General features: G+C 34.2%; 1 protein-coding gene and 1 long non-coding RNA gene across 3 annotated transcripts in view; both read right to left on the bottom strand.

Moving 5' to 3' along the window:
• LOC111517964 (monocarboxylate transporter 12) overlaps positions 1-22,569 on the bottom strand; it is a 502,474-nt gene that overhangs the window by 218,231 nt on the left and 261,674 nt on the right. The window lies entirely within an intron of this gene.
• On the bottom strand, positions 20,248-21,929 carry LOC141485472 (uncharacterized). Of its 2 annotated transcripts, XR_012467232.1 has the most exons (4): positions 21,717-21,929; positions 21,428-21,631; positions 20,936-21,364; positions 20,249-20,838 (listed from the first exon to the last, which is right to left on the bottom strand). It is a non-coding gene; the product is annotated as an uncharacterized lncRNA (long non-coding RNA). The 2 variants fall into 2 exon arrangements; XR_012467231.1 differs by having other exon boundaries at positions 20,248-21,364; positions 21,717-21,927.

Below are 22,569 nucleotides of genomic sequence, written 5' to 3'. Positions count from 1 at the left end.
GAGGACGATGAACTTCGCCCTTTATTTCACTTGGTCGTTTCAATATACATATAACTCGTGTCGAGTTTTTTCATTTATCAAATAATAATAAATACTATTATCATTATTATTATTATATTTTACTGTTGTAGATACATGAAATATATCGACCAACGATAAATATAACCTAACCTTCATGTAAATTGCTCCACAATAAACAATCAGCTTTTCCGTGAGTTATGCGAATACTATAAAGTTTAACAGATTCGAAACCAAACATTGAACTGCACATGACGTGTCCATTGTATTTTGTAATTTATCCAACAATGCACATATCGGAACAGTGTGCCAAATATAACGGAATTTAATGCAGGTCTTTTATCTCATTCACGAACAGATGACTTCTTCAGTTGGGAAAAAGAAATCGTCATTCGTGAAAGTGGCTATAATTCTATTAGACACATATTTTTTGTTTGGAAATGGAAACATATTTATTCAGTTATAATAACGTTCATGTTTTATCAGATTGGTATATGGTAGGACTATTTCTCTCAGTGGATAAGTAATCGAAGACTACATAGAATTAACAAAAATGATAATAATAATAAACTTTTTTATTGGTATACATAAGTAACATAAGATGAATAAACAAACAGATGAAGGTCTACCAAAAGGCAGAGGAGAAGGAGAATGCTCTTTAACTCTCAACCAAAAAAAAAATAAAATAAAATGGTAACTATAGCTAGAGTGAAGTACTCAAACAAGAAAATACCTTATGCAAATGCAATTATGAAATAACTACCCTCTGGAAAAAATGAAGCATTTAATGGATGACAACAAAATAAAAAAAAGAACTCAAATGCAACAATGTCCACAATATCAAATGGCTCAAATTTTCAAATATTAACTCAGATTATAAATTAGCCAACCAGGATTCCAGACCATGATGTAGAATATGCTAGTTTTCTGGATTTATAGTTAACAACCAATCCAGAAATTCACACAGTCACCGTAAGGTCTTAATTTGAATCTTCTGACCACAAACTCATTTCAGTGTTGACTGAATTACCGATGAATATTGGGGAACAATCTGAGCCGCGCAAAGTTAAGCATTACAGATCTGCTGAGTGGGAGGATCTTCAACACCATTTTCGAAATTTTCCCTGGCTAGATGTTTGTTTCAGCTCTAATAATCCATCAACTTGTGCTTCTGAAGTCATGGAATCATGACTTCATGATTCCATGTATATATCCATATATATATACATCCATATATACATCCATGGATGTATATATTCCTTTTTCAATGAGACGAAGTTCTAATGGCAAACCTTCGACAAACATTGCGAGCAAGCTGTCGCCTTCAAAAATCTCGCCTACTGGTGAAAAAATTACAGTGCCGAAAACCAAACCAGCCGTAAACCACCATATCCCCAAATATATGAAAGTCTTTGATATCTTGAGCGATCATCAATATGTCTTTCGGAAACAAAGATCAACAAGTGACCTTTTATCGTATGTCACCCAATTGGAATAACGCAATTGAGAAACATGGAGAGCTGTTGCGCCTGATATTTGTAAGACCTTTGACCATGTGTGGCAAGAGAGTTTGGCCAAACTTCGATGCTATGGCTTATCGGCTTATCGGATCATTTTTGAGCCATTTGAGCCATCGAAGGATATCTCTAAAATACTCTCACTATCAACGCTGGTTTCTCCCAGGGATCCATTTTGTCTCTGACCCTCTTTTTATAGTTCATCAACGACTGAATATATTGCTGACGAGAGCACACTTGTCTCGTCATTCCATTTGGATTCCAGGACATCGGCTGCGGATGTACATCTGCAGGAGGTTGCATATCTTAATGAGAATCTAGAAGTGACTTCGAATTGGGGTGAAACTGACCAGGTTCAATTCAATGCCACAAAAGCCCAGGCATCGATTTTCTCCAAAAAGATAAATTTCTCCGAAGTGGATACAATAATCTCAGGACAGACAATTCCGCTTTCTGCTTCGTTGAGTTTATTGGTGGTTGAAATGGACACCAATATATCTTGGCACAATCATGTCGCTGGAATTGCGAAGATCGCTCCTTAAAAGTTTCTACCACTGTTCTGAACCAGAACACTGTATAACGCTCAGATCATAACTACTTTGGAGTATTGTTCTCATGTATGAAACTCCCCCTCTAAGCATACCCTGAAGCTGCTACATTCTATCCAGAAAAGAGTCAGCCGCCTGATTGGCTTGCAACTTTGATAATAGTCTGGAACACCGAAGAAAGGTTGGGAATTTGTCTCTCTTTTATATATACTTCCACAGGTAGTGTTCAATAAGTGACTTGTTACATTTGATTCCGCCAAGAGCAGTACATATCAGAAATATGCGACGAACCGTGACTGCTCATCGTTTGGAGGGTTCAACTCAGTGGAACTCGAACTCCACTGTTTAGGAACTCTTTCATTTGGAGAACTGCGTTTATGTGGAATGAACTTTCTGAGAACGTTTCTCCAAGTGAATTCAATCTTCAGCGATTCAAATACGCTTTTAAAGTACCTTAAGGATTTTCTTGTATTTTTTATATTCTGTCCTGAAAAATAATGAAAAAAAAAACTGAAGTCAGAGGTTCAGTCCACATTCGTGAAGTGTCCTTTCCATTTCTCGCTTGACTCTCAAAATATTGAATCTTTCAAATTCATACAGTCGTGAAATTATAAACTGGGTTGTGGTTTGGTGTAAGCTGAGATCTAAATCTCATATTTACGTTATGCACATCAATACGTTAATGAATTTTATCGTACATATATTGTGGCTTATGTGTTCTGATCATCTTGTGAAACAAGTACAGGGATGTATAATTCTCCTATTTTCAGTATTCAGCTGATCAAGCTCTTTGAAAGGATCTGAAATATATTTGCGTCTTTCTGAACCACTGATCAAGTATTTTAAATCAGCTTGAGGTGAAGTATGATTCACAAGTACTTTGCATTGTCGATTAGACAATGCGAGCGAATGCGAGCCTCTTTCCTATCAAAAAGCACAGCTTGCTGGGATTGATGGAAAGACAACACTCTCAGCAATATACAGGGTGTCCCTGGACTTCCTCTTTTCCTCTCGGGAATGTATAGATGGGGTCAAAATATCACCAGTACTTCATATAACTTTTTTCCTAAAAGTCTTCGTAACCAAGTTACGGGCCCTCGAAGTTACAAAATGAAAAATGTTTTTCTTTGATAACTTTTCAAGTGAATATTCAAAAACATCCAAATTTTGGTAATTGACTAAACAAATGAATTCCGTCGATGAGCTTTCATGCAGGAGTCAGTTGTTTTGCTACAAAGTCAGGAACGGACTACCCCCGATGGTCCACACCCCAAAACTTTGAAATGACAGATATTTTTCAATATTTTTCAACAAAATAAGGTTACTTGGACAATTTTATGAATAAAAGTACTCATGTGGAAAGTCGATCGGAGCAACGAGTCTTGATAAAAATGTAGTTCTACTCGACGACATCAAACCCGCTCGTCCACCATTATTTGAAATGAATAATTATCAAAGCAGAAATAATAATGATAACGTTAATTCAACAACATTTATAACAGGAATAATACAAAGTATGCTAAAATGAAGTCGTAAACAAAAAGTACAGTACCTATATGGAAGTTTAAGTCACAATTGTGATAGCAGATATTTTTTCAAAAGAAATATCAAGTTCTGTAGATTCGTGGTGTTTTTAAACTAACAAGCTACTCTACTATGAAATATCGAATTCATTCCATATTTTGTATGTACATAATATGTGTGGAATAATCACGTTTCGTGTTGATCAGTTATCTGAATCTCATGAAACTCAACATTCGAATGTTTCAAATTCTTCTTCACAGCTAAACTGTTGAGGAGTTTCACTAATAATTATAATTTTATGGGAAAAATTCTTTAACACGCATCTTAATTTAGCTGAAAAAACGCACATCGGAAAAAATATTTACTATACTAATAAAAAGCAAACGAATGAACTATAAAAACGGCTGCACATGATCAGGTGAAAAATATCCAGGGAATAATTATGTTCCATTTCTTTCACAGATGTTGACAAAAAAACCTTTTAGAAAGTTTTGATAAAAAATGAGAAACTGGAATGCGATTTTGTTTTGTTGAGTGGTGCGTTGTCATATGACTATCATTGTATTGTCAATATTCTATAGGATATTTTGAATTTTTTTGATATGGCCGAACAGTTTACATTCAATGAATATGCAGATATGCATGTATTTTATGGACGAGCATTTTGTAATGCTGCAGAAGCTCGTCGTCTGTATTCCGAGCATTTTCCCAATCGAGCGGTACCGTCAAGAGAAACATTCGAGCGTGTCGATCGCAGCTTGAGGGAGACAGGTATGTAATAATTGATAATTAATTTGAGCACGTTGTTTTATTTCGATATTATTGTAGGTACAGTTTTGCCAAAACGAGGTGGTGAGGGCGCTCCTAGGACTGTACGTACCGTTGTATTGGAGGAAAATATTTTGGAAGCCGTCGCTGATGATCCTTCAATGAGCATCAGAAATCTATCAGAACAGTTCCATACATCCAAGTCCACTATTCATAGAATAATTAGGGAACAACTGCTCCACCCATTTCACATCCAGAAGGTACATGCCAAGATTTTCCAGCAAGACTGGAATATGCCAATTGGTTCATGGATAGGCAAAGAGAGGATATGACTTTTATTAATCGAGTTTTATTCACTGATGAAGCAGGTTTCAGTAGAGATGGAGTTATCAACTCTCATAATCTCCATATATGGGCCGAAGAAAATCCCCATGGGATATTGCAAACCAAACACCAACGGAAATTCAACGTGAATGTTTGGGCTGGTATCATAGGAAACCATCTTATAGGACCATTCGTTCTACAGGACCGATTGAATGGAGAACGTTATTTGGAGTTCATTCAGAACGATTTGAATGGACTTTTGGAACATGTTCCATTGCAAACCCGAAGAGATATGTGGTTTATGCATGATGGCGCTACTCCTCATTTTAGTTTGATTGTGCGTGACCATCTGAACCATATTTTCCACAATAGATGGATTGGTAGAAGTGGGCCACATTCATGGCCATCGCGGTCTCCGGATTCAAATCCATTGGATTTTTTTCTGTGGGGGCATCTAAAAAGCCTTGTTTACGCTACACCTATTCACACAAGAGATGCATTGTTGAATAGAATAACATTACATTGTGAAGCCATACGAAACGACCCTGGTATTTTAGGAAAAAAAGTTATATGAAGTACTGGTGATATTTTGACCCCATCTATACATTCCCGAGAGGAAAAGAGGAAGTCCAGGGACACCCTGTATATTATTAACTCAAAATCAGTATTCAAATGCGCATTAGCTGCTTTTATGTCAGCTTCTGGGAAAGACAGGTTAGTCTGTGTGGCAAGTGACGAAGTGACACTTGGTTAACTGTTAATGCTTGTGAAATTTATGTGTATGGAGGATGAAGAGTAATGAGCCCAAAATTGAAACTTGGAGAACTTCATTCTCGAAGTTTAGAAATTTTTATATTTCCATATTTATCATAACAGCTTGCATTCGGTTGGGGAAATAATTTTGCAAGAGGGATAATGAACTATCAGAAAATTCAATAATGTGTAGGATAGTGGTCATACAGCTATGAAGAGGTCTGAAACCATATTGGCACGAGGGGAGAATATTATTTGTTTCAACATGTTCTTGGATTTGGCGGAGAATAATTTTATTTCTAATGCTTTTTTCCATGACACAAAATCGCTTCTAATTCAACAACTGTTTCTACAGACAGCACGAAGGCACAGAAATGTGAAACCCACCGTCACCCTTCATAGCTAACCTGTTCATGAGCAGATTTGAATTGGGAGCAAAAGAGGAGTTAGAATACTTTCCACGTACTTCGATTTTTTGACACAAAGAAATCTAAGGTAGAAGACTTCGTTTCAATTCTCAACAAAAGATCTCCGAATGCTAAGTTAACATATGAAATTGAAAACAAGGAGGAGTTGCCATTTTTTGATATAATAATAATAGTAACCTTTATTAACCATATGTGTATGAAATGTAACAACAAAGTAATAGTATGGTTAAAAAGAGCCCAATCAGTCATGACTGGTCTTCCTCGGGAACCTGGGATACAAAATTAAAAAAAAAACACTAAGATTAAAGAATGAAGATTTGAAAAGTCACAAAGATAAGTAGTTATATAATTATCATTGAAGATATAGAGGGGATTGAAGAAATACATATTAACTTAAATTCATGGTGATTACATGAACCCATATAATCAAACATTGCTCCTCAAAAAGGTTTTTTTGTAGGTGATTACGAAACCTGACCACTGACATTGTTTTTAGATTCTCAGGGAGTAGGTTGTATGCTTTGATCAGATTGTAGTTGTAGATTGTAGTTAGTTGATTACCTTCTAATTGAATGTTTATATCAGGTGGATCAATAGGTCCAAGTAATATAACAGACGATTTCGATTGGTTTATGATCAAGTCATGTTTCTTAGAAGTCTCTACAATTTGAAGCAGGTCTTCATTGATTTTCTGTTGGGACTCTGCTAATGTGTTTGAATCGAAAAAGTAGTAGATTTGAGTGTCATCTGCGTACATATGGATTCGTGACTATTTTAAAGAATTGGAAAAATAACATGTGTAGAGAGCAGTATATCGTGATCAAGCGTGTCAAATGCTTTACTATAATCTAATAATACTAGAACACCGATCTTTTGTTTGTCTAATTCCCTGAAGAAATCGTCCGTTATATTTAGGAGTGCTGTGCCACATCTATATCCTGGTCTGAATCCTCACTGTACTGAGGAAAGGATATTATATTTATCAAGGTGGTCACGTGATTGTGTTTCAATGACCCTCTCTTATAACTTGGACATGGTTGGCAGGATGGTGATGGGTCTTAAATCAACAAGACTTGTTGGGGAATTGACTCTTGGGATAGGTATTACAAGCTCCTCCTTCCAAAGTTTGGGGAATACCCTTGGAATATCCAAAAGTATCCACGATCTATAGTTTGATGTCTGTAGAAAAAATACCAGTACTTTCAAGTACCTATATTCCTGATAGCTCACAACATTGTCCACAACACGATATGGCAGGTCTGAATTTTCTTTTCCATGAGCTTGTTACGTTTCTTTGAGTTAAGAAAGGTACAACAGGAAGAACAATATGTAGAGAATTGTAGTATCATATCTCAAAGAGAATAAGCATTTCGTCTCTTAGTGAACACAGTATGAATATTCGTTCAGTAGTTTTTAAGTACATCGCGTCCGGATAGACACCAGAGAATGTAGTGATTATTCCATGGGTTAAACCATTTTTGTTGTAAAGTCTTCGAAGCAATATTATTAGATAATTGACAATTTTCATCTTGATAATCGTTCAAAACTGTTAACTCAATTTATATTCAATCTTGGCTGAAACTTCATAAAAGCCGGGATACCTTTTATAAGAAACGATTTTTTGTGACCACCATCACCACTATGCAGATGAGACTGCTCGAATCATCCACAGCATGTTCGTGAAGGAAATTATTAAATTGCCTGGAAAACACTATTACCGCTGCTGCGGTTTTCCGCAAGAATGAATCTGTGAAACTTTCCAAATATTGTTTTTAGGAGAATCTATCACAGTTCGTGATATTGCAGGCTGGTGTCGACGACATGATAATATGACTTCTTTCTCTGCGGATATTGCGTAAAGTTGAGATGTTATTGGAAATATCTCTCGGTATTGACGAAAACTTTCATTTTAGATGCTGTACATGATCTGGAAGTTTATTATTCGTTTGAACTGAACGTCCGATTCTTATTGAAATTGGAAGCTTCATGTCAACTACATTACCAGTCTTTTATGACAATGTAATTTTTAGAGAATTCAATGAAACTATCAGATGAAAAATATACACTCAAGTGTTTTTTTATTGAAATATTATGTTAATAAGTTTCACAACATCAACATTTCTAAGTTTCTTGATTTGAATTATTAGTGCGAAGCATTTGAAATTCCTCCAAACTTCGTCACTTGATAACGAAATGAGAGATGTTAAAAACTCAATTAGCCTCAGCTCTATATCTCGTTATTTCGTTATAATTTCCGTGGAGTAGCGAAAAAGCTATGACTTTTGTATACTAATGGTCAATGAATCTACTGCATTTTTCAAATGCACTCGCTTATCGAATTGAATACAACTGAAAACATGAAAAATTTTTTTTAATGCTTTAATTGATAATTATTCTCATTCGGAAGGGATATTATTTCAAAATGAGAAAATTTCCGATATAAATTTCATTAGTTCGGACTTCCATTGTCTGATATGATATGATTTGAAATTTCTGAAATAAATGAAAATGAAAATCAAAAATGAAAGCTGAAAACAACAATTATATTATGCAAAACGAATCCTGAAAAATATAATAAACATTGAGCAAAAAATTGAACAATTAAAATGAAATAAAAAATGAAAATTAAGAGATTTCAAGCAATGTTACTTCACGACGTTTCGATTGTTAGTATCCACAATCATCTTCGGGTGATGACTGGACTGATTCCTCCGAGAGATGACTATTTATAGGTCGTTCGAGTACTTTCACTTATCCCCTCTTTCGTCAATATAAAACAACATTAAATTGTCCATCAGTGGTAGGTCTTACTATTTTCTATAAGCTCCCTAGGTGTTTAAAAGATATAACGAACCTCAATTAATTCAGTAACTTGCTAATGAATTATTTGGTTGATAATTGTTTTTATAATCTGCAAGAACTTTACGATTCGTAATATGTGAGTGTATCTGTGCTGTATTTTATTTTATTTTAATTTTGTTGTCGTTGTTTTAATAACAACGGTGTTGTTACTTTGACGATTCCAATACATGTTAACTGTGTCTGATGGGAAATACTTCCCGGACGTTTTTTCTTTGAGAATGTAGCATTTTTCCGGGCTAGTCCGGAGAGAATCACATTGTTGCTTCCATTGTAAATATAAAAATATTGCTAGTTACGGTTTTGATAAATGAATATCTGGCTGAAAAAACGTGTACTGAAAGTTCAATTTTACAGGAGAGTGAAATTATGTTCAAAGAGTAATTTAAAATAGCAGTTGACAAACTAAAAACAACGTACAAGGTTTTTCCACCAAATAAAACTCAGTTGTGAAAACATACTATTGGGATTACAGAACCTACCTAGTAATTGGTATGTTTATTCACATTTTGTTGTTCAACAACAGAAAAACAATATGCAACGTTTTTCCAGCCACTCATTCAAAAGTAGTTGATTATTACCAAAGCGCGGAATAACGACAGACAACTATTTGACATGAAATTAATAGATATTTTGATTTTTGAAAGTTTGCATGGTTTTTGTTCGCACTTACCGCAATAAACTATGGAAAGCAGCAGCTATAGTGAGTTTGTAAATGTGCCTCACGAAATTTCCAGGGTAGCAGCTGCTGCTACAGCACAACTATTGCCCGAAAAATCGAAGTACAAAAAAGTTTATGATTTGTTCTCAAAATGGATTTGTGATGCACTGTTTGGAATCTTTGGTATAGTTATGAATATTACTGGAGTTTTTTCACCACACCAAACTGTTATTTCAACACCTCGACACGTGTTTCGATCACTAAGTGATCATCTTCAAGAGGAAGATCTTCCCTTAAAGATGATCACTTGCTGATCATCTTCAGAACTGCAGTAGTATTTCTCAAAATAGATGGTTGTTATAGATGGCTGATATCCACAGTTTTCGGACTTCCATTGTCTGATATGATATGATTTGAAATTTCTGAAATAAATGAAAATGAAAATTAAAAATGTAAGCTGAAAACAATTATATTATGCAAAATGAATCTTGAAAAATATAATGAACATTGAGCAACAAATTGAACAATTGAAATGAAAATTAAGAGATTTCAAGCAATGTTACTTTACGACGTTTCGATTGTTAGTATCCACAATGGTCTTCGGGTGATGACTGGACTTATTCCGCCGAGAGATGACTATTTAAAGGTCATTCAAGTGATTTCACCCATCCCCTCTTTCGTCTCACCGCTTCCCGGTTCAGCAGGAGATGGCTGTTTGGCGGGAGTTGACCGTTTTCCACTTTATTATGGGTTTCCATATGTTGCGTATCTGTATGCTAGCTCAATGTTTATTCTATTGTTATTATTTTTCAGGGTTTTTTGCTTAATATAATGTTTATTTTCAGCTATTCTTTTTCATTATCATATATCATTTCATATTAAACAATGAAAGTCCGAACTGATGAAATTCACCATTAAACATTGCCAACCACTTTCAAACAAACTATTTCCGATATGTTATAAAAAAAGTTTTGTGTTATACTCGTGAGGAATGGCCATTACTTGCTCGTTGAATTATACACTCCTCTTGAATTTTGTTTTCCGTTTCACAACAGAAAAGTAGTTACATTCATCTAGTTGAAGAAGTACATATCGCATTCAGGTTTACGAAATCTTTTGATTTCTCAATTTTACTTTTTTCCTGATGATGTTCTTTTATAGTAATTATTTCTTTCCTATCAAGAGAGTTATAATTTCATTTCTACTAATCTGAAATTTTTTGTGACATGATCAGCTACTTCATGTTGAATTCTCATGTTTCTGTTGAAAATTCATAACTGATATTTTGCAGGTCTGGATTATGGTCCTACGGAAAATACTCTGGGTAATGAGAATTCACATATGATTTTTGAGTTTTTCTCTATGTTCGTTTGAATAAATAAGAGATAAGAATAAAACTGTCGAAATATTTATCGTCAATTCGAGGTATTGATGTTTGTTCGACCAATAAAAAGAAATTGGAATGATTCCAGTGTTAAAACTGTAGAAACGAAAATAAATAAACTAATTAGGTGTGAGACCTACCGTAGTGAATGATGGCTATTAGCTTCGAATTATTTAAAGCAGAACGCAAATTTAATTTCATTGAAAACATCACTTTCTGATAAACAAACTGGGAATATAAAAAAATCCACTTGGAAGAAGTGTAGGAATTAGGTTTTTCCATGAAAAGTACCAAAAGTATACTGTTAAAAAAGTTAGGGCAATTTGAAATAAATAATGACAGCGTACTAGATGTTACATGAAAATCAATACGAAATTATGATTTCTCACGTCAAAAAACACCGGGTACTGAATTTCGTGCAAATAACTTATTTTTGCAAGAGTTCCAAAAAGCGAACGAAAAAACTCAATTCCAACACCCCGTATCTCCGAAATGAAGCATTTTCGGACACAAGTTCATATATACTTTTTTGCTTAAAATTGTCCCAGGAATATTTTATTTGAATATTTTAACGAACTTATGTTACACCCTGTATAGCGTTACTGGAGCGTTTGAAGGCAAAAATTGCGGAAAAATGACAGCATTGGTGCTGCCTCATCAAGACGATTCACAGTGTCACAAATCAATGAAAACGATGGCAAAATTGCTCCCACATATACGATATTTGCCAGATTTGGCTACCAGCGAGAAAGTGTTGCAAACTCAATTATTTGGAATCCTTTGAAAATCATAAGCATAAACATTGCGGGTGCAACCAGTTAAATGATCGAATCGATCACCGGTTGTCAAATTAGCGTATTCACAATGTCATCAACTTTCTTCTTGTTATAGTGCACTTTTCAAAATGAGAATAAAATAAAAACCGAAGTTTCATAATCAATTGTTTGCTTATCATTTCTTAACGCTTGATCAATGTAACATTTAGGAAGTAATACATAAGAAAATGATATTAAAATTAAAAGAGATTTTGTTTTCTACAAAGCAATTGAAAAAAAAGTTTTCCTAGTGACTTTTTTGAAATTTATAATTATAAAAAATATACATGCTGTTGGCTGGAAGTACGACAGAGACGGAGGTGAATCATTATTTATATTTTTTAATTTACGCACACTTGGAAAACTTTTCACCACGCAAATTTTGCTCATTATTGCTTACAATTATAATTACAATGTTTTGTAACAGTAAACACATCAAAACCACAAAAAGTATTATTCAAAGCTGATAAGAATATTCAATCGATGTCTCCACGTTTTACCACAGCTATAATTTTAAAACTAAAGAAATGAACTTCAAATTTTCAAGCCCGTCTCGGATATACCTAGACAGTAGGTTAAATGGACTGATGCCTATCAGAATACAACTACTCCACTGGCTAATACCACGAACGGAGTTGGCTTATATCCGATTACAATCCGTACAGGAATCTTCACAGATAATGTCCTGCATATGTAATTGGCAATACAACTGGTAGAGTCAACCTTCATTTTTGGATCGGGCACATTTGCAGACTGGTTTCGGGCTCGGGATGTATATCCAAGACGGGCTTGAACATTTTTTCAGATTTGTTCACTGCATATCTTCAAGCATAGCCCACTGACTAATAAGCAATAATTGTAGGTTATATTGACGAAGCTAATTTATATCATATCCTGTACCTATGCTAGCGCCATTCTGGGGATTTATTGAACTGTTATTTGGTGCTGAAAGTAGGACACTTTTTGAAGCTTCCTTCCATACGAGACGGTTCTCCTTATCTCTCCTCCCCAAACTCGTACTGTTTATTTCAGTTCACATGTACTTTTTTCTGTAACATTTTTCAGCCCTGTCCAAAAATTACGATACGACCAAGGTGTCATTCGACTCGTATTTTTGTCTAGAAAGTTTAAGAAAAGGTCCGAAAACGCGCCGATAAAAATTAAAAAAGTTATAAACAATTAAGTGAAAAAAATAAGGCTTTAGTTTTTTCTTAATATCTCGGAAAATTTTCAAAATTTTGGAAATTTGAAAAAAGATTTGAAAAGATCAATGAATTTGCGGAAAAAAAGTCCCGACTCCCGAAACTGTATCTCGATTATTTATAATTTTTACAGAGCCCTGAAAATGGAGCCAAAAGCGGGTAGTCTGGCTTCCGCGCGATTTTCGTCACTCTGACATAAAAACAAAAAAAAATATTTAAATATATTAAATGTAAATATTAAGGAATGAAAAAATTCTTGTAATGTTGGGATACATCAATAAACAATAATCCGGAGTCAAAAAAGTTTTATCCCAATTTCAACGTTGATTATAAATTTGTAAATTAATAACTTTTTCTGAATTGAAAGTCAATATAAAAATTAGTTATTGAACTAAAACCCTGGCATTTTTTCCTTTGATGAAGTTGTCCTCAATAGGCAGAAAAATAGATTACCGTTGCCAAAATAAAAAAATTGTTATTTTCTATTTTTTTATTGACAATTGAAAATTATAATTTTATAAAAAATACATTACAAAATTTATTTTTTCAAATTTTTTATTGTTTCAGTATCTCATGGCTAAAAACTGATTACTAATATTTTTTTTTATTTTTTACAGCTATTGTTAATACATTTATACAAACAAATACATTGTTTATAAGCAATTCGAAAATTTTTTTGCATTATGTTAATTGAAAAAAATCATGAATTTTAGAAAAAAAATGGTTTCTTGAAAAAAATTTTTGTTGCTAAAAAATGCGTTTGTTAATTAACAATCGGTTTTTGCAACTAAATATTAAAATTAGGGAACGGTTTTTTTTTTATAAATTATAAATTCATTTTTTTTTAAACTTTTAATATTGTGATAACTTGATACTTGTCTTTTTCATTCGCTCCTTCGCTTTTATAATTATAATAACTTTGAAACTATTGCAGTTATGATAAATATGCTTTTTTTTTGTTCATTATGAATTTATTAACAATTCAAGCCTTTTACTAAAGTTGTAGTCCTATTATTTATTTGATTATTGATCGTTATTTATTAAAAAAAGAAAAATTTTTAAGTCTTTTCAACATAAACTTCGTGTCATGTAACAATAAATCAAAAGGATTTTATAAAAAATAGAATAAATAAAAAACACATAGTTACTTTTATTATAGAACAGAGTATTGAAAAAAAATTGTTTATAACATTTTTTTTTTCAAATAAATAATTAAAAAAAGAATAAAAAAAGTTTTTTCGAAACCTTAAGGAAAAATAGAATTTATTATTAAGAAGAAAACGGTTCCTTAATTTTTATATTCAGTTGCAAAAAACGATTGTTAATTAACAAACCCATTTTTTAGCAACAAAGAAATTTTTTAAGGAACCATTTTTTTCTAAAAATCATGATTTTTTTCAATTAACATAATGCAAAAAAAAAAATCGAATTGCTCATAAACAATGTATTTGTTCATGATAAATTTATCAGCAATAGCTGTAAAAAATTAAAAAAAATTAATTAGTTCCTAGCCATGAGACATAGAAACAATAAAAAATAAAAAAAAATTGTAATGTATTTTTATAAAATTATAATTTTCAATTGTCAATAAAAAATAGAAAATTACAATTTTTCTATTTTGGCAACGGTAATCTATTTTTTTTGCCTATTAAGAATAATTTCACCAAAGGAAAAAAATGCCAGGGTTTTAGTTTAATAATTATAGGGATTTTTATATTAACTTTCAATTCAGAAAAAGTTATTAATTAACAAATTTATAATTGACGTTAAAATTGGCATGAACATTTTTTAACTGCGGATTATTGTTTATTGATGTATCCCAACATTACAAGAATTTTTTCATTCCTAAATATTTACATTTAATATGTTTAAATAATTTTTTTTGTTTTTATTTCAGAGTGACGAAAGGCACGCGGAAGCCAGACTACCCGCTATTGGCTCTATTTTCAGGGCTCTGTAAAAATTATAAATAATCGAGATACAGTTTCGGAAGTCGGGACTTTTTTACGCAAATTCATTGATCTTTTCAAATTTTTTTTCAAATTTCCAAAATTTTGAAAATTTTCCGAGATATTAAGAAAAAACTAAAGCCCCATTTTTTTTCACTCAATTGTTAATAACTTTTGTTATTTTTATCGGCGCGTTTTCGGACCTTTCCTTAAACTTTCTAGGCAAAAATACGAATCGAATGACACCTTGGTCGTAATTTTTGGACAGGGCTGAAAAATATCACCAAAAAGAGCTAAATCGAGTACATGTGAACCAGACTAGTCTGGGATTTTTTGGTTCTACGCATCATGTCATGCACAGTTTTCAAATATTTTTAAATGTTTAAATGTTAGAACATATTCGGCTGTGGTATTGCTAAATAACAGAGTTTTCTTGAAAAATGGAAATCAATCGTTTTAACTTGGAGATCTTGTTGTATTACTTTCGATAAATAACACCAAAAATTTTATCGTTCCTTGAGTAACTCAAATACCTAACAATATGTGTCGGTTGGAAGACTATTTATACCCAATATCCTTATACAATGGTTTGATATAAGCGACTTTCGATGTATCTCGTATCGCCATAAGAATCGTAGATTTTGACTCACTGATAACAGCGAAAGGTATTGACAAGAAAAGCTTTGCTGATAATGGAGTGAAAATGCAAATTTCTGAGATAGGAATCTTTGTGCATCAAAAGTTAATGTTCGAATTCGAAATTCGGAGTATCTTGCTCGAAACCGACCTTGCTGGCCTTTCGGCGAATAAGTATTTTTGCATGTTAACAAGACAGGCCGGTGCGTCGATAAGAGGATTCAGCATGACGAATGGACCACTTCGAGACATTCAGCGCCTCCAGATAAACACCGAAGAATGCGATAAATTTTGTAGATTTTCGAGAAGTGATTTATACGTATCTTGTAATATACATAATTGGGACACAAGCTTTACGTGTAGATTGTGACATGTTGGTTTCACACTTATTGGCGAATTTGCAGGGAGTGTCTTCAAGTCTAGTCAGTAGCGACTCCACAAGTATTTATTTCATGAGGAGCATTCGGGTTATGGTTATTCGAATATGCTTTTTCGGCAAACATTCCGTTATTTGTCATCGAGAAATCTATTTATTCCCTTCATTATAATACCACTCACCTTCCTTGTCAACCTGTCGTTTCTAACTAGATCATTTCCGAAAATATTGAAAGTCGGCAAAGTTGTCCCAATTTTTAAAAAGCAGCATCCAGAAAAATTGGAAAACTATAGGCCAATTACGATAATTCCGGGTTTCTCCAAGATTTCTGAGAACTCCTATTTAGATAGGTTACTGAAATTCCTAAGAAAATCGAATATTCTCAGACAAACAACATGGCTTTCGCACAAACAAGTCCACAAACACTGCAATAATTTCATTCATCGAAACAGTTTCAATGCTTCTGGAATCAGGAGAATGCCTGTTGGCATATTCTGCGACCTCAGCAGGGCTTTTGACTGTGTCAATCAATGTCAACTCATGTCAAAGCTTCATTTGTATGGTATACGAGGTGTTGCCTATGACTGAACTTTATCGTTTCTGAAGAATAGACAGCAGTTTGTTAGCTTGAAATATCATAGAGAGTCTACCACTACTACCTTTGATTCTGATCGCTTGGACGTCACGACGGGTATACCACAAGGGTCTATGCTAGGTCCGATATCATTCCTTCTTTATATAAATGAAATCGATAACTTCATCACAGATTCATCCATAACATTGTTCATCCTGGATGAACAATGTACGCTGGTGACACATCCTTGGTGGTGTCCTGTAATGTGGATTATCTTCTGTTTGAGAAGTGTGGAAGCACTCTGAAGTCAGTTGTGAATTGGTGCGGAAAAGGCAATGCGTAAAAGTACAAATTCAAATAAATGATCAAACACTCAACAGTACAGATGATACAGCATTTCTGGGGATAACCATTGATGCTTGTTCTGACACTACACCCTCGTGATGAACAAACTGAATTCATTGTGTAACGTTTTCAGAAACCTCAGAAGCATTTTGACAGAATAACAACTATTATCATTATATCACTCGCAAGTTGCGTCAAAGTTGCGATATGTCATATGAATATGGGGTTACTCTACATTAGCTTCACATGTGTTTATTGTACAGAAAAGAAATATTCGAATAGTAGCAGGAGTTCCTAGTACATTTTCTTGTAGGGATATATTTTGGAAATTTAGAATTTTAACTTTATCCTGTATGTAAATTTTTCAACTGTCACTCTATGTTTCTAAAAACAAGAATAGATTTCCTTCAAATGGAAGTATTCATAATGTAAGCAGTAGACGTGATCTCCATGTTCCGTTTCGTCAATATTAAACAACATTAAATTGTCCATCAGTGGTAGGTCTTACTATTCTCAATAAGCTCCCCAGGTGCTTAAAAGATATAAAAAACCTCAATAACTTGCTGAAGATTTATTTGATTAAGAATTGTTTTTATAATTTGCAAGAGTTTTACGATTCGTAATATGTAAGTGAATCTGTGCTGTATTCAATTTTCTGTTAATTGTATTGTTGTTTTTTCAATAACAACGGTGTTGCCACACTGTGAGTTTTGTGTCGTGGCTTTATGTGCACTTTGACGATTACAATACATGTTATCTGTGTCTAATGGAAAATGAATATTATTTTTTTTTCGCCGTAGTGTGCGCTGGTCAGGCCCTATCCCCCGAAGTCATGATACATTCGGAAGGGCACGCCAGCATTATCAACCAAAGACCACTCCCCCAATCGTGGGCTGAGTAATCATTGGGACCGAGAATCATGTTCCCTGAGCAAGCTCAGTGAGCCAAGAATAACAGCCTTCATCGTCTGTGCGGCTAAGATTTCTGCCTTAGTGCGGCAAGCTGGTATGATTTTAAGATTCGAAAGTAGAGAGGACTCCAATAATCAGAACAACCATCTCGACAGAGTGATCTGGATAGAGTCTGCGGAGTTCGAAGAGAAAATCTCGATATTTTATCCGTTTTTCCTCCTCCCTCTTTTCTGACGATATTTGTCTCGCCAGGAGCTGAAAACTCCACGACAAATATCGTGGAGAGAAGGTGGTCGAGAAGGACATCATGCTTATTAGCTTGTATGAGCCTGAGGGTGGGGAACGAAAAGTTCCAATAAATTCGGCACTTTTCGTTCCCCACAATGGTTTCAATATCCCCCGGAGCGTAGGGCAACACCGGTGTCTCGTCAATGCCGTAAGAGTGCCATAGATGGTAATATAGCACTCCTAGGGCCGCGTTATGTTATTATTATTCTTATTAACTACCCACTTCCCGGACGCTTTTATAAAACTCAGTTGCGTAAACATACTATTGGGTTCACAAAACCTACCTATTAATTGGTATGTTCATTCATATATGTTCTGTTGTTCAACAACAGAAAAACGACATGCAACGTTTTTCCAGCCATCCATTCAAAAGCAGTTGATTATTACCAAAGCAGCCAAATAACGACAGACAACTATTTGATACGAAATTATTTGATAATTCGATTTTTGATAGTTTGCATGGTTTATGTTCGCACTTATCGCAATAAACCATAGAAAGCAGCAGAGACAGTCAGTTTTGAAAATGCATCATGGAATTTCCAGGGCAGCAGCTGCTGCTACAGCACAATAATTGCCTGAAAAATCGAAGACCATGTAGGAAAACGTTTATGATTTGTTCTCAAAATGGATTTATGATGCACTGTTTGGAACCTTCGGTGTATTAATGAATATTGCTGGAGTATTTTCCCAACACCAAACTGTTATTCAAGAGGAAGATCTTCCTCTTGAAGATGATCACTTGGTAATCGAAACACGTGTCGAGGTGTTGAAATAACGGTGTGGTGTTGGAAAAAAACTCCAGTAATATTTCTCAAAATGAATGGTTGTTAAAGTTGGATGATATTCACAGTTTTGGGACGTTAATTGCTGAAAATGGTGAAACCATCACAAATTTAAAGAGACATGGTAGTTGGAAGTCTATCAATACCGCTAAAGAATGATATAGACACTTACGAACAAAGTTAGCATTGCCAAGACCATTGAAAAATTATCAATGTGGAACAGAAACGTCACCTTTTTGTTCTGACTTAAACAAAAGGCATATACAGATTCATATCCTGGGCATTCCATACAAATTGAATCCCTTTGATAATAGCAATTCCTCTTATTTTCATATGCTGGAATTGCAAAAGATGCTTCTCAAAAGCTTGGAATACTGTTCCGAACCAGAAAACTGTACACGACTCAGCAACTTTTGATGATTTATACATCTCAGATCAGACCTTCTTTGAAGTATTGTTCTCATGTATGGAACTCCGCCCCTAAACATACCTGAAGCTGCTGGATTCCATCCAGAAAAGTGCCATCCGCCTGATTGGAGACGAACAACACTTGCAACCTTGAACCCAGGGCCGCACTGCAGGACGCTAGATGGTCGCTTGGAGGGTAAAGGTGGATGGTGGAGGGGTAATGCATCCTGGATGCAGTAAAAAGAAGCCAGTATCTAACTGACAGCGGAAAAGTAACAATCATGCCTCTCTTTAATACATAAAAAAATCATTGAAACTAAATATTAGAACATGAACGTTTAAGAAAAGAGTTACATATTATGAAAAAAAAAGAGTTGTAGATTTTCCACCATACGAATCTAATGATTGTTGTTCCATTGAAAAGCATGAAACATCAGTAGAATTTGACAATGATAAGTACTGGGTACGACTATCATACTCGTAGCCAAATTGAGGGGCTCCCACAGACAAATTTCTTTTTTCATATTCATTCAAGATAAGGTCTTGAATTTTCCCACGGACTCAGACTATGGCCTGGGCTTAATTCCCGCATATAAGGAAGTTAACTCTTGGAGAAACATATATCCGGATCTTCTTCGGAGCTGATTTCTTTTTCCAGAAGTGCAAATTTTTCCTTAATGGGTCTGATGGGTCCCAAATTCCCTTCTTTTGTACACAGAACTTATTACGCTCTCTTCCACAGCTAGGCTACCCGACTGGAATATCAAACACGACTGATTAGGTTGTATAGACGCCTGGCGTACCTTCGGATGGTTTCTGGAGGTTAGGTGGTAGTGGGGGCCACTGCGGCTAGCGTCGTTCTGTTACTCATGTTTATAAATAGCAGGATGTTCGCCAGGCAGCTATCATGATACTATAACCATAAAGATATGATCAATTGGGCGACGAGAATTGGACCTCTGCGCGCACGACGTCATCGCGTGACAAAATGCATTAGTACGCCTCAGCGAAGCATGGATTTTATATGCAATTTGGATTAATTTCGACGATTTTTACAACATTGTAACTATTTTGTAACCGATAATTTTATGAGATTGAATGTAATAATGGAAAAATCAGTCTAAAATGGGAAGACATCAACATAATATTATATAAACGACACAAATACACAATATTTTTTTAAATGTTTATTTATTTATCAATGGGAATATCTCAATTTTACACAAAGTAAATTTTACAAGTGAATGGTCTAGTCTAAGAATATAATTTAATTTAATTAATTTACAATTTTGGTCATTTTGCGTTTTCTCATACTAGATATTTCTTCAATATTTCTGTTCAAAATTCTTATTCTAAAAAACATTTTGCACCTAAAAAATAAATTTTTTGCTGCATTGCTTAACTGGACACTTTCCGCTAATTTATTTGAATTTACAAGATAATTTTTTTCAATTTTCAAAGATTCTCCATTATATTTGGTGAATATATGGTCTAGCTCATTACATTTGGATAAAAACTCTTCACTAGGTTTCTGTAAACCACCTTCTGTTAAATGGTTGACCCAGGAAAAAGAAATCTCATTGGAATCGGGGATAGAACCAAGTTTTTCTTTGTTTCTCAACTTAAATGCGATAAAACCTGCCAAATTTTCCAATCCGTCCCACCTTAACTCTTCCTTTGTATCGAGTATATTTTTTTCAAATATGTCCTTCTCATTTTCATCGTCTTCAGATAAATCTAAAGCACTAAGCATTTCTCCGGTAAGAGCCTAAAAGTACAATTTTTTATTCAAAATTAATTTTGAAGAAAGAAAATAAATCAAAATGAAACCAAATTTAATAAATGAAATAAAATCCTCTTAATACCAGCTGCATTACTGAGTTCTTGGCCTCATTTACAATATTTGCAGAAGTGGTTGGTTGGTTAGTTACAATGTCAAGTTCCTCTTCAATATTTGCGGATTTAGATATTACATTATCATTTCTGCCCACCAAATAATTTCTTAGCTGATATTTGAATTGAAGGGCATTTGGGTGGTCATGCAGACCACCAATTGCTCTCATAATAGAAAAAAAATCCTTCAAGTGGGTCCTGGTTAAGCCGGTACGTCAATAAATATTTGACACCAAATTCTTCTTTGAGGTCAAAAAAAAGCTTTTGCAAGGATTCTATACTTATAATAATCCCTTTCTGAAACGGTAGTAAAGTATTTGACCCAATCTTTCTCATATCTTTAACCATATTTTTCATTTTTTCCAAAATTTCGTTTTGTTCTTGTAAAGCCAGACCATACCCTAGAATATTGATTTTAAAATGTATTAAATAAGTAGTTTAGAATAGAATATTGTTATTTTTACCTTTAACTCGATTTCGTGAATCTGCATGTGGTATTTGCGAGTTAAAAACGTCAAACCAGTCATTGACAATTTTAAAAAAGTTAGAGCACTCAAGCCAGTTATTTTCTGTTTTGTAAATGCTCAGCATACCCAATCTAGACATCGCTTTTGAAATTGTATGCGAAAACAACTTAGAAGCATATTTTACTTTCTGCCTTTGAGCACCTAAAAATCAATTGGAATTATAATATAATAAGTTCATGACCTCATGATATACACAAACAAAATCTTAATTTCAAATGGTAGTTACCTTTTACAATTAATAAATCTGCGTTAAGCTTATGGGCAATATTCAAGTCCAAATTTTTAGTATTTTGCAATAAGTCTTACAACTGGTTTGGAATTGATAATTTTTCCGTTTAAAAGATATCCACTGTCAAGAAAATGATTCCTTAAAAGTTTAATCATATGTGGGGCGTCTGCAAATATGTGAATGTCTTTGTCGTTAACTGGATTCTTGAAACTGGTGTTTCCTTCAGTATCGGTAGCTAGTTGAATTGTTTTTAGTTTTTTTGTTATTATTTGTACAACCGGTAACTGCACAGTAAACCATTGTTCATTGTTTTGTTTTCAAATATTTGACGTATATTTGATACACAGAAACACGCAAGGAAACTAAACACAACGACAGCATTCACATCTCACCACATTTCACAGCGCGATTCGCCATTCTCGATCGCTCGTTTTGTCACGCGCTTACGTCAGAGGAGGAAGAGAGATAGAAGATACGATGCGCGTGGGTTTATCTTTATGGTTAAAGTATCATGGGCAGCTATATATTATTCACCATCCTACCAACCTTCCTGAAGTGCGGCCCCAGCTTGATAGTCTGAAACATCGACGAAAGGTTGGAGAATTGTCTCTCTATTATAGATACTTGCACGGGAAGTGTTTGAGTGACTTAGCACAATTGGTTACACCAAGAGCGGTACATTTAACAAATACGCGACGGACTGTGGCTGCTCATCGTTTTGGGGTTCAACTCAGTACCCCTCGAAATTCACTGTTGAAGAACTCTTCCATTTGGAGAACTGCCTTTATATGGAATAAACTTCCTGAGAACGTTTTTCCAACTGAATTGAATCTCCAGCGATTCAAATTCA

This window comes from Leptinotarsa decemlineata, unplaced genomic scaffold (assembly GCF_025532065.1).
Source record: "Leptinotarsa decemlineata unplaced genomic scaffold, Ldec_3_MD MMD2_tig00026328_RagTag_RagTag, whole genome shotgun sequence".
Lineage (NCBI taxonomy): Eukaryota > Metazoa > Arthropoda > Insecta > Coleoptera > Chrysomelidae > Leptinotarsa > Leptinotarsa decemlineata.
Note: the sequence above shows the minus strand (reverse complement) of the source record. Positions and strands in the feature narration are given on the sequence as shown.